This window comes from Populus euphratica, unplaced genomic scaffold (genome assembly GCF_000495115.2).
Source record: "Populus euphratica unplaced genomic scaffold, PopEup_1.0 scaffold166.1, whole genome shotgun sequence".
NCBI classification, from domain to species: Eukaryota; Viridiplantae; Streptophyta; class Magnoliopsida; order Malpighiales; family Salicaceae; genus Populus; species Populus euphratica.
The window spans coordinates 236,628-250,633 of record NW_011500054.1 but is presented as its reverse complement, the minus strand read 5'-3'; the positions used below and the strand labels follow the sequence as shown (position 1 = coordinate 250,633).

At 31.1% G+C, this 14,006-nt stretch overlaps 1 long non-coding RNA gene across 1 annotated transcript; it reads left to right on the top strand.

The window, feature by feature from the left end:
* The first annotated feature begins 3,356 nt into the window (after positions 1-3,356).
* On the top strand, positions 3,357-4,583 carry LOC105107791 (uncharacterized). Its single transcript, XR_838941.1, has 3 exons — positions 3,357-3,468; positions 3,586-3,654; positions 4,416-4,583. It is a non-coding gene; the product is annotated as an uncharacterized LOC105107791 (long non-coding RNA).
* Positions 4,584-14,006: the final 9,423 nt, after the last annotated feature.

Below are 14,006 nucleotides of genomic sequence, written 5' to 3'. Positions count from 1 at the left end.
TGTCAAACTTATTATTCATGTCAATAAATAGGAAGCATCATAAATAAAAAAAAAAAAACTCTAAAGCTTATTCCTTATTAAATTAAAAGCTAAAAAATGAAAGATGAAACCATACAAAAAAGCCATACAAAAATTATGATTAAAAAAATAAAGAAGAAAATTGAAATAAAAAATAAATTAGATGCCATAAAAAAAAAATTTAAATTGAAGGGTTAATTTAAAAAAATAAACTTCAACAAAAAAAAAATCAATACAAAAATAAAGGTTAAATTAAAAAAAAATAATACTACATAAACTTTGAATAATAATTCAAGAATTAAATTGAAAATATTTAAAAAGTTTAACTATATATTTAAAATTAAGGAACATGAAATATTAGAACTAAATAAGAAGAAAAAAACCGCACGATATATATAAATATATATATATATATATAAAACCGCACGCTATATATATATATATATATATATATATATATATATCTTTTTTATAACAATTTTAAAGACTCGTTTTCATATTGCCTTGATATGGTAGATAAATTAAATATTGAACTCAAAACTGAACTCAAAATGTTACAAAGGAACCGTATTATATTGTACATTAGAAATTGCCAAGTTATTGCGTGCATAAACGCACAATTTTACCTTATTACAAGAGCGTTGGGAGGATTGTAACTCGTGCCGAATTCCTCTAGAGCATGACTTGGACTAAAAACTCGTTAACTGAAATTCCATGGGACAGGGAGTAGGGTCGTAGGGTGGACTGAATTTCTGGACCGCCACGTTAGAAATATATGATATATTATGAGGGTCTAGTCTTAATTCTCAACTATCCAGGGACTAATATGAAAACATAACTGACATTTCTGTTTGAAGTTTTAGAGCCCTGACATTTGGTTGGAGTACCGTCGCCGTTTTGGGCACGATAAGAGTTGTAAGAAGGATTATTTTGACCAATTGTTCTTTTTTTTTAAATTTCAATGTTCTTTTTTAAAAAAATCAACTTATTTTGGACCAATATTTTATTCCGGATAAATTTGAGTTTTTTATTAAATTAAATCAAAGTAACATTTTTTTTATTTTTTTAAACATGGATTAATTTAGATTCTAAATCGCTTGGTTTAGGTTAATCTGCGTATTAATTTTTTTTTATAATAAAAATTATTATAATATTATTTATTTTATTTCTCAATAAAAAATAAAAAAATAAAAATTATATCTAATTATTTTTTAAATATATAAATCTGATAGCAATATATATTAAATGTAAACTAATTTTTTTATATTTTATTTTATTTTATCCATTATAATCAAACAAAAAATAGTTACTTTATTTTATATATTATTATCAAACATAATTTTATTTGTGTGTGTGTGTATATTTATCTTATCATTTTTATTTTTATTATTTTTATTTTTTATATTTCAAGATAATAATTAAGGCAATCTAATAATAGTTTTTTATGCGGTTGAATAATATTCTCAGCAAGGAAACGACCAAGAAACCCATGATAAGTTTTGAAAGATTGATTTCTATGAGAAAAAGGTAAATATCTTATATGTTTTTGTATAAGATTTTTGTATGAAAAATTTGTTTGTATATTAAATTAACTTATATTAATATCTAATTACACTTCATTGCCTCTTCATGTTATATTGTTTGAGGATTGTCAATAATTTTATGTGCACAATCTCTGTAAGCGCATGCAATGTTCAGATCCAAACTACCTGCTCGGTGGATCACTCTTCACTTCGGGATCACTAATCACCGCTGCTTACAATGTTGACCAGCTTGCAAGAGAGCCGTATGGAGAAACGCATATATGAGTGATTTGTGAACAAAACAAAGCGAGAAAGGAAGTTTCAACAACAAAAACCATAGAGAGGGGACACGTGTAAAATAGCAGAAAACCAATGAAATATTCAATCAGTATGCAGAGCCTAATTAGATTGGAAAAAATATAATTATCAATGAAATAACAAACATAATAATATCATTGTTGATGTTTTTTATTCTATCATGAATATAATTATCGGTAGAATTATCACAATAAATAAAAAAAATTAGTAGTAATAATTCCAATTATAAATCTATTAATGATTATGATATATTAGTAATGTATTTAATCTATTGGAGAATTATATTTATATGCATATTACCGACATAATAAATAGATAGTAAATCTATCAGTAATTATATGTATATTATCAATAAAATTAATCTGTTAAAAAATTATATTTATGTATATATTACCAACAGAATAAATCAATGTTAATTTCATCAATATGATATTTAATTATTTTAAAAAATTAAAATGATTTATACAATTTAAAAAATTAAAACAAGATAAAAATAAAATATAAATATAAATTCATACTGTTAATTTTTTTTAAAAAAATTAAACACAATTTATATATCTTGATAAAAGAGTGAAGAGGTGGAGCATAAATACCAATGAAAGTTGTTAGCAGCTACTCAATAACATTCTATTTATTCCTCATTGTAGATGTCTTATCTTGAACTTGTTTTTATAAGATATCGATTGATGGTTTAATTCGAATTCTAGAGTATTAATAGTCGAGACACTATGATCTATCTACGTATCTGTGATCATAGTGGATGTAAAGCATGCTGATTAAATAACTTATTATTTCTTTAATTACAACATATTTAAGTTACAAAATAAAATTTAATTTCATCAAATAACAAAAAAAAAGGTTTTTTAAAATATCAAATAAATTTTAACATGTACAAATTATACAATGAATTTTTCTAGAAAAAGCTATAAAACAAATAAACATATAAACAAACCATATATATTACATAAAATACCAAAAAATTAATATAAAAAATGAGTTATAATAAAAAATAGATAAATTTATCTACCTGACACGATGAATCTTAAAAAAAAAAAACAGACAAGAATAATAATGCTAAAAAATTAAGTGCTGGAGTGTCTCTTTGTGAAGATAAGAGCTGGATTTATAATAAAATAGAAGAGAGGGTGATGGTTTTTTTTTTTTTTTTAAAAAAGAAGGAAGGTGGATGAAGAAACAAGTGAAAGGGAGAGAGGGGGTTCGGCTACTAGTTATAAGTTTAATATTACCAATAAATTCCTTCATAGAAATTAGCAATGAAGATTAATTATTTTTGGTAATTTTATAGGGTATATTGACACTTTAAATTTGCCAATAAAATTAATGAGAGAACACTTGTTTATTTTTTCTTATTCTTTGAATTCTACAGTAATTTTTATTTTTTTTGTATACACCAACATAACTTTTTCCATCAGTAAATATTATCATAATTTATTAAATGTATTTTTTCAGTCGAATTGATAATTTCCCAGTAATGGGATGAGCTGCAAGTACAAAACGCTAGATCAAATGTAGCCTCTACCATCTTCCTCAATTGTCGGCGAACGGATACCATTCTTTCCCATTCCTCTCTCAATTCCATCTGTCAAAGGTGGAAAATTTCACTCTCTCTCATCTCAATCTCTCAAACTTTCGATTGATTTCATTATTTCTCTACTCGAATTCTTCTTCCCTCTCAAACTTTCATACGTGTTGTCAATATAAAAAGGTTTGAATTGGTTCCTTTACACCATCAAGCAAAAACTTGTTCTCTGTTAAGTTGACATATCAAAGTTTGGTATGTCATGTGTAACACAAATGTCATTCTCTTCCTGTGTTTCTCGAATCAGCTTAATAGATTTGTTTGTAGATTGACAGTGCATAAGTGATAAACCCAGTCCATCGCAAACCTTGCATGTCATAAATATAGAGACCCCTGCTTACCTAAATCACCATCATTGTCCATGGTATAGGAGACCTGGGACCAAGTGGGGGATAGTGCCCATTGTTAGAAAACCAGAAAATTCAGCAATTCTCACAACTTAAACAGGCATTGCTCTTCCTGCCTTGCTTGTCATGTTCGTTTTTTCTAGACTGGAAAGAGTTTAATAATACTTACCTAAGAACATTATTTTCCGTCAGAAAGTGCAGTAAATTACTCATTGCTTGTTTTTCGATGCTACCTACCAATTTCACAGTCCCTGTCACTGTTATATATGCCTAGCATTTCACTGTAATTCATATCCGAGTTGAACTCTCAGTTTCTTTCGTCCGAGTAGTTTCTTTTAATCATACTTTTTTTTGGGGGGGTCTCCATTGATTGCTTGACTAATCTTTTGTGAGTTGTAATCCATTGCCAGATTTTTACCTTTTCCTTTCTTCTCTGTCCTTTTTCATTTTTTTTCGTCCTTTCTTTCATTCTTTACTGCAGAATTTTCCTTGATGTTATTTTTTTCGGGGGAAGTGAATTTTCATTCATTCCCTGTCTCATCAGTATTTCTTGTATTTGCAGTGCATCTGCTTTCCTATAATGCGTTTTTTTTTTTCTTATATGATTAGGGATGGACCAAGATCATACCAGTCAGTGTGCAACTTGCAATGGCTTCCTGAGGAGACGTGGAACGGATAAAACGTATGGAATAAAGCTGGTTTGAGGTGAACTCTTTTTTCCTCCAATCCACATCGTAACAATAGTTTCTTTTATATTTTTATGCAGATTTTATATGGGACAGTTCTTGCGCAGATGTCTTATTCTCGAAGCAAATAAAAAAAGATAAATTAGATACTTGTTATATTTTATTCTGTCTTATTCTTTGAAAACAACATGTATATAAATTTATATATTGTTAACCAAGCCATATATATATATTTATATTGATTTCATACCATCTCAAACCCAGCCGAACTGAGAATTTTTTAAACTCGGGGGCTTGCTCACGCAATATCATGCCCCTGTTGTCGAAGAGCAAGAAAAGGAAAGAAAAGGCTGCAATGACTTGTACTTGCTAAATTGGCCTTCATCGCTAAACTAGCATTTCTGTTGTTATCGTGATGGAGATGCTATCCTTTTCACCATCATATGGAACTTTTATATTGGCATATTAAATACCACACGACACATTACGAGCCTTGTGGTGGAGAAACGATTTCAAGAAATTTGAAAGTTATTTTTTTAAGTGATTTTAAATAGTTTTCATGTATTTGTATAAAAAATATTATTTCAATATATTTTTAAATAAAAATATCTTAAAAAATAATTATTACCACGTTAAAAGCAGTCTCTATAACTGAATTTCAGTAGACCCTTACAAGTTTTTGATGCACCGAGTTTAAAATACATCATCGGTTTGGTAAAGTGCATGTCTCGAATTATATTTTCTATGAAAATGTTGTCCTCGAAAAACTGTTCAGTTGTGAGGTTCTGATGACATCGATATAACAGAGGTGTTCTTGAGATCTTGTGTCAATGAATTTGAGGACAAATCTGAGCTTGTCCATTAAAGAAATTGTAAAAAGAGAGGAAGAAAACACAACCTCCACTTATGTTATTGGAAAAGGGAAGCTCTCTCTCTCGAGAGTGAAAATAGATAGTCTCGAAAGCAATGATGAGAAGCCTTTGAGTCCGTGATTGACGGTGTTATTCAGTTATGGTCGTTACTGTGTCAACAACCACCGAGAAATAATGTTAACATTGACAAAAAGAAAGGTGGTTGTTTCTGAGATTAGAAATGAGGAGCCAGACAATTATTGTGCCCCCTATTCTTTTTTTGTTTTTGCTTCGAAGACGCAACTGTATAGTATGAAACTGTTTCTTATATTAATATTTTTTTAAAAAATTATTTTTAATATTTAATTATATTAAAATAATCTGAAAATTTTAAAAACATTATTTTATAGTAAAAAATAAAAAAATATTCTTGAAATGTGAAAATAAACAGTGTTTTATATGTGTGTGGACGTCTTTCCGATTGGAATTTGTAAATGACTCCATTGATGGTGACTCAAAAGAGTTGTAATAAATATGAAATTTATTTGTTAAATATTTTGCAGCATTTTTTTTCCTGTCTCAACTCTGAACAGTAAATTACAGTTAGTATGGAAGAAATAAGCTTGGCAGATTCTAAATTAGAGCATTTGGTGGCGAGCAGAAGGGATCGAATTGAACAGTAATAATAAATTACTACAAAGACTCTAATCGATATGGTATGAAAACTAGGCATGCTTCCACTGTTCACCTCATATATTAACGTGTACATATTATTGAGAACTTTTATTTTTTTTCATTTTAGTTTTTGAATTTTTAATTTGCACAAATACATCCTTTTTTTTGGCAAAATTAAAGAACAATCAAATCAAATTTATTAATTAAACATAAAATTAAAATAAGAAGGATCTAAGTAAAAACAAGCACCATAAATAGATAATGCTTTCAAAGTTATCACAAAAAAAATTATTTTAGTTCTTAAATTTTACAGATTATACATGTTTGATCTCTTAATAGTTTTTAAATTCAATTTTAGTATATAATTTGATTTTTTTAATTTCTTAATATATAGTTTAAGAGATGAAAGAAAGATGGTATGTTGGATTCTAATAATAGAAAGAAAAAAGCAGCGTTGACACTGATTTGGCAATTCCTACCACAAAAATATTCAATTTTGTTGTCTAAATATTTTATTTAGTGAAGAGAGTTCAACTTAAATGTTTTTGACACCTTCAAATTTCCTATAAAAATTAAATTTAAGATCAAAAAGAGTTTGTTTTGGGTTTTTGTATTATTTTTAAGGTAATTTTATGAGTTTATCAAAATATTTATACTATTTTCTATTCTTATTTGTTTTGAATTAAAATTACTTTGAAAATGGAGCTTAATTTTGTTGTCTAAATATTCTATTTAGTAAAGAGAGTTCAACTTAAATGTTTTTGACACCTTCAAATTTCCTTAAAAATTAAATTTAAGATTAAGAAGAGTTTGTTTTAGGTTTTTATATTATTTTTAAAGTAATTTTTTGAGTTTATCAAAATATTTAGACTATTCTCTATTCGTATTTGTTTTGAGTTCAAATCAGTTTGAAAATAGAACTTAAGGTCAATAAAACATAGACCATGGTTTCCAGATACTATAATGACTAGAATCTTGAAATTATGAGATGTATCATCAAGAATTTATTTCCAAAAAATATTGGGATAGCAATTGAATTTTTTTTAAAATGGGCCCTCCCATGGGCTTGCTTGTATAGGCCCATCCACATGTTTTTTTTTCTTTTTTTTTAAAAAAATAATATACTTTTTTTAAACAAACGATGTCTTTTTAAATAATTTATCAATTTAAATTGATATTAATGTTCTTTCTCTTTAATTTTTTATTTTTTGTATTTAGCCTTTTTTAAATAGAGGCTATTTTTTAATTATTTTGTATGCAATTAATTTTTAAAGAGATTATTCTAATTCATTGATAATTTTTATATATTTTATATAATTAAAATTTATTTTTAAAAATAAAAAAATTTATTGCTAGATTATAGACCTTACAAGATATTTTTTTTAAAAAAATTTATTTTAAAAATAATTTGAATAAACAAAGTTATTAAACATAATTATTTAAATAGACTCTATTGCAAGATCAAATATATTGATTTGTATATCTACTTTTGATTTTTTTAAATATATATATTTAATTATTATTAATAATGTTTTTTATTTATTAACATAGATAATTCTCCATTTATTTTATTATATATGTACATAATGATACTTGATATTATTTATGTAGAAAAACATGTTACATATATGATATACCTGCATGTTCAATCTTCTTGTCGAGATAAAAAATTCTAACCTGTTCTGAAATATGAGTTAAATAACTAATATATTTTTAAATAAATCTTTTTAAGAAACTGTAATAGCTAATAAAATCTTAAAAACCCTTTTGTAATCGTGTTCAGTTCACCTTCTGTTCAAGAGAGCAACGTTCCGTATGGGATGAGTTAATGGGGTGTCAAACGAAGGTAGAAGCAGGAAGTTGCTAATTAATTAATCTTTCACTCAACCTGTTTTTAAAACTGGCTCAAATGCACTTTACCTGTTAATATAATAAACCAACACAAGAACGACTCAAGCAACACAAAATCCTAAACTACTCTCAAATGGCTTCATGGTCTGCATTTTTTTATCTTCTATAAATTATAAGACAGAAGAGAGTTGGCATGTCACCCCCCTGGCAAACCAACACAAGAACGACTCAAGCAACACGAAATCCTAAACTACTCACAAATGGCTTCATGGTCTGCATTTTTTTCTCTTCTATAAATTATAAGATAGAAGAGAGTTGGCATGTCACCCCCCTGGAGGCCGGTGGCAGGCGCAGGATTTCAAAATCTATCTTCACATTAGAATCAAAATATCAAATCCCCACTCAGAGGTTAAGGGTACAGGACGCTGAATAGCTGGGCCATCGGCATGCAGCTCTTAATAAAATCTGGTGGCTAACAACCATTTGTCTCATCTTTTCGCTAATAATAACATGCTTTCCTCGAACCCTATGTTCCTTCTTTTTTAATAAAGGCGTCCCTGTCGCTAAGTTGAGCTGGCTAGAATAAAATGGTGCCTGTCACCTGTCAACAAATGATTATCGTATTGAAGCTAGTTGGACCACTTTGAGGTTGCCATATCTTGCAAAACTCATCATGGTAGTAATAATATTGGGTCATGGCGGAGGTGCGGTGGGCGTGTATTCAGTTTCAATATGCTTTTCTCAGTGTTCAAATAAGCTTAAAAAAATGTTTCAAGGTTCATTATTGATTCCACCCGAGTACGCAAATCAATTTAACAGGACAGCGGATGTTTCGCTTTATTGCTTGTAAAGTTTCAGAGATCCCATTAAAACTCGGCCCAGGACACTATCAATTTGATGTCACGTTTTATTTTAGAAGAAAAATAATGACGAAGTTTTGGATCTTGCTTTGAGATGTTGTGATTTAGGAAAAACAGGGAATTGTAGTGGGTTGATTTTTTGGGCCGTCGATATCTGTGTCATATGCTGGTTTGCAATAGACCTCGGGCTAATTCTGTATTCGAGAAAAGTTGTACTGAAATCCAAACAACAAAAAACGCAGGAAGATTTATACCAGAAATAATGCTATGAACTGACAGACAATTTTCAAGAATCACGAGGGGTGAGCGTCTAAACAACAGGGGGGCGTATTTGAACTGATAAACTGTCAAGGCTATTATGAGCATTTTGATAAAATAAAGGGCCCGACCCTTCTTTTCCTAGTGAGTTTTCACCCATGGTAACAGTGTCGACAGTGGCAACTTGCAATCCTTGAGCATGATCAAGGCTCAATTCTTCAATCATTGTAACACAAGCCTCCGTCTTCAAAAGCTTTCCTTGCCATTTCCCAAAGAATATTTGTTCTACACTTCATTTCCCCTGCTTTCTCACCTACCACTATCTCCTTCACTGCCTTATCCATTGCTTCACCCTTCACATAATCCCCACCAGCCTCGTAATGTGATGATAACCTGATCTCAGGTCAATTTTAGAGAAGACTGGTGAACCCATTAATTCCTCTAGTAATTCATCAATTAATGGTATCAAAATTGGTCAGCAAAAACTGGCCAAGTTACCACTGGCAAACCAGCAGCGACACCTTCTAAAGCAGAGTGAGTTCCATCCATAATGTGTCACACATCCACCAACCGCTATATGATCGAGAACGAAACTGGGAGTGCCCACCCTTGCATGACTCTTTTTTCACGTCCACAAGGCAACCATATTTCCCCATTTTCTTCCTCATTCTTTTCTTTTCTAACTACCCAGATAAATTTCTGTTTTGACATTTCAAGGCCTTGAACAATCTCACGTATCTGAGAATCAGAGAGTTTTTTTTGTGTTGCCAAAGCATACACAAACAACTGAATTGGGGTTCTTAGGTTCAAGCCATTTCATGCACTCATATTGATCAGTGTTCGATACCGTCCCTCCTTTAGCCTTTTCTTCTGCACATCTTTTGCAAAGTGAATCTGGCCCAATATGCCAGACCTTTTTCATCTTTATGAAAGAAAAACCTCCTTGATCAAAATCAACCAAAAAAGGAAGAAAAATCATGTTTACAAAAGAATTGCAGCTCCAAACCAAAGCAAACTAAAAAAAAAAAAAAAATTTTTTTAAAAAAAATTTCGCCTCCAAAAAAAAAAAAAAAAAAAAAAAAATCTTTACACAAGTGCTTAGCCTTACAAAAACTAGCCCAACTAGTATTAGGGAAAGCTTTCCACAACTGGTTAGTTCACTCCATTCTTTCAACAGATTGAACAACACTCTTGATGATGATACTTCCACTTGATGAAATAGTGCTATGTACTCTCTGATTCCTCCCCTTTCAAACAAATTAGATGAAGGAGCACCATGCAATTCTCACAACAATGGATTGGAAACACTTCTTCTGAAGATTCTGTTTTGCCCAACAAAACTCAATTCCAGTCACCAATTTCTACGTTACTGCTGCACATTTGCTGGGCTTGTCGCCAAATTCCTTTGTAGACCAAACATGTGAAAAATAAATGATCTCTGTCTTCATCATCAGTGTTGCACAGAGCACGTATAAGATCAACTACTCTTCCCATTTTTAGTTGTCTCTTCTTAATTGATAACTTCTTCATAATTGCAATCCACCTGGTAAAACTATGCTTTGGATATGCAAAGGACCCCAAAGAAGTTTAAACCAATCTACACCGTTACCCATCTTCCTTACTGAATCCCAGGCACTTTTTTGTAGAACATTGCCCGTTTGTAGTGAGCTTCCAGACAACTCTATCCTTCATCATTGGAGAAGGATATAAAATGCCACATACGGCACTTTGAATAGCTTCCATAGCATCAGATCTAGCAGCGGGCCACTTCCATTCTCCCTCTTTAATAACCTGTGAAAGTTTAGAAAAACTAGGCAATCCAGATTCAACAATGATTCTGGGACCATATTTCCTTACCAAAGGTCCATGAGGATGCCTTGAATCCCACCAAATATGAATATTCTCTGAATTGCCAACTAAATGCTCCATGTGATCCCAAGCTAAATATCTAAGCTTCGTTAGCTTTCTCCAAACCCATGAACAATCACTTGATATTTTTAAGGACCACAGACTTCTTCCTTCAGATAATAGGCCATACACCAGGCTTCCCATAAAGATCCAGACTGCATAATTAAGCACCGAAAATTCCTTAAAATACAAGCTGAGTTCCACTCTCTCAACTTTCTAATACCCAACCCTCCCTTCTGCTTTGGCATCGTCAAATCTCGCCGAGCAACCTTGGCCCCACTAGCAGAATCATGCTTAACATGCCATACATTTCCTCTCTATGAATTTTATTACTTGTGCAGGAAGGATAAATAAAGAAGCTCAGTAATTTTGAGCACTGAAAATCACCGAGAAATCAGGTGTAATCTTCATGCAAACTTATCAATAAGATTTCTCCAATCATTAGAAGAAAGCTTGCCTGGTATTAATGGAACTCCAAGATACCGAACTGAAAGCTCCCCAATAGGAAAACCAGTTCTATCATGAAAAACAATCTGTTGCTCCTCAGAAATACGAGCATAAAAGAGTTCACTCTTTGAAGGATTAAACTTCAAACCAGTGAAAGAATAAAACTGATGGAAAATGGCCTTTATTTGAAAAATATCATCAACGCCCCCTTCAGAAAATATCATCAAATCATGAGCAAAGCACAAGGGTGTAAGGAACACTTTCTTACATTTTGGATGATCTGCACCCCTTCCTTGCTCAGCAGCTTGATTCAGAAGACAAGAAATGACCTCCAAATAAATTACAAAGAGGTATGGGGACATTGGATCCCCTTGCCTTAAACCAGTCTCCCCGTTAATAAATCCTCAAAAGACATCGCGGCAGAGAAGTTAGAAGAATCCAGACACGCTTGCAACCATCTGATGAATTTGGAAAGAAAACCCATTGCCTCCATCACATTCAGTATGACTTCCATTTTATAGAATCAAAAGCTTTCATCAAATCTATCTTCAATGTGCATCTAGGAGAGATAGATTGCTTGCGATAACCCCATAAAATTTCTTCTGCCAGCGTAATGTTTTCACCAATCCATCTGTCCTTGACAAAAGCAGATTGGTTAAGAATGATCACATGAGGCAGACATTTTCTCACACTAGTAGCCAAAATTTTTGCAATGAACTAGTAAAGAGTAGTGCAGAAAGAGATAATTTACATAACCTGGTTCTAGCTCATAAATACTTATTACTATTACCTGATAGCTTTTTTTCTCTGATTCTTTAGCGCTTTCAAGCAATTTTTCTTTTACTCATTTGTGAACTCTAATCTTAAATAATCTGGGAGCTCCAATCATGTAAACATAACTGGATCCGGTAAACCAGGCAAAGTTAACAGTTCGGTGTCAGAGGATACCTTGGTGTGAGGTGTCATAGCTTAATGCATGCTATTCGACACAGGCTGAAGAAGCCAGTACCATGAAAGATTAACCTGGAACCCCAAGCTTGTATGCATCATATGCAGCCCATGGAAAGAGAAGGTCTACAGCAAGTCCAAGTGGATGCAACTCTCGTGTGACTTGCTCCAGAAGCTATTGAAAGCATATTTAGATCACAAAGAATTTACTGCGAGTTTCTTGATTAGTGACCAAATCAAGATTTTCTAGGCCTTCAGTGACGTGGGGAAATTTCTTCTATGTTTTTGACACAATAATACTTAATGTATTATTTTATTAATGGTTAAGATTTTTAGATTTTGAAGAGTTTCTTGAGAGTCCAAAATATAATTTGATAAATTAATTATATAATGTTTAATTTGACCTTTGGATTGATCTAAAATTTTAATAATTTTTTTTGAAAATCTTGTTTTTTATTGAGTTAAAATTTTTTAAAGATCGTGGATTGGAAAGATCTTTAAATAAGGCTTAGAAATTATTGTACATTATTATCTTGACTTTTAGTTTAATTAATATTTTACTATTTAAGAATCTTAATGCTATATCAATTTTACTAATTAGATAAGTTTTAATTAAAAATCCTTTCATACAAATAATTTTAGCTTTAATTAGAAATTCTTTCATATAAAGAATTTTAGGATTAATATAAATATAGGTGTCATGTTTATTTTAAAACAAAAACTGTCTAGAGAGTTTTCTACATTTCTCTATAACTTAGGTCTTGTAATCTTAGAGCTTCAGAACTCTAGTTTTTAACCATATTATACGTCGTGTCAATTAATATCAGAGGAGGTTAGTTTCTTTAATGAATGGAGACAATAGTAATTTATGATGCAAAAATAGAGACCTCTAAGATACTTGTCGCACCCTCGCGAGCGGAGTGCGGCGTCGCGGCGACCGTCGATTGATTTCGGGGTCTCTTAGTTTTATTTGTGTAAAAGGGAGTCGCCACCTAGTATTATGGTCACTAGGAAACCTAACTGGTCTTTCAGAGATTCTAAGGAAAGGGACTGGTTGCGTAAAGGGAAGGTGTTAGCACCCCTAGTACGCCCTACCTAAGGTAAGCTGCTTGGTGTTTGTCTTATAATTGCTATGGTGTTGGTGTTTTCTAATCCCATCAGTTTTTCTCGGTTCGATTGTAACTAGATTTCTTAAGAAAGAAATCCAAGGAGATTCAATGCGCTTTACAAGCTCATTTTTTCCCTTGGTATTTCAAGAGTTTGTGACTCGTAAATCGTGAGGAAGGACAAAAATTTAGAAATCTAGGGTGCTTTAAACGCCTATTTTTGCCTTGGTATTTTGTACTCTCACGGCTCGTAAACTGTGGAGGAAAAAAAAATTGAAATGTCCTCGATTATAATCAAGGCTTCTTTCAAGGATGTGTGCGGATTTATTATTCCTAGAAAATTATCTTGGATATTTACCACTCCGGGTTTCTTTATCCAAATATTAACAGTGAATAATAACAAATTATTCCCAATAATATTTTGGATGTTCGTCCTTTAAGGATTTCTTCATCCAAACATTAGTGGTAAATAATAGATAAATTCTCCCCAAAATAAGATTTTTATATTTTTTGGAATATTGGCCAACACCCTTTGGAATTTTACAAACATGTTGTAAACTCCAAAAATGCAAGAAAATAATTTTTGTGTTTAAGAAATCCATGCGAAAAC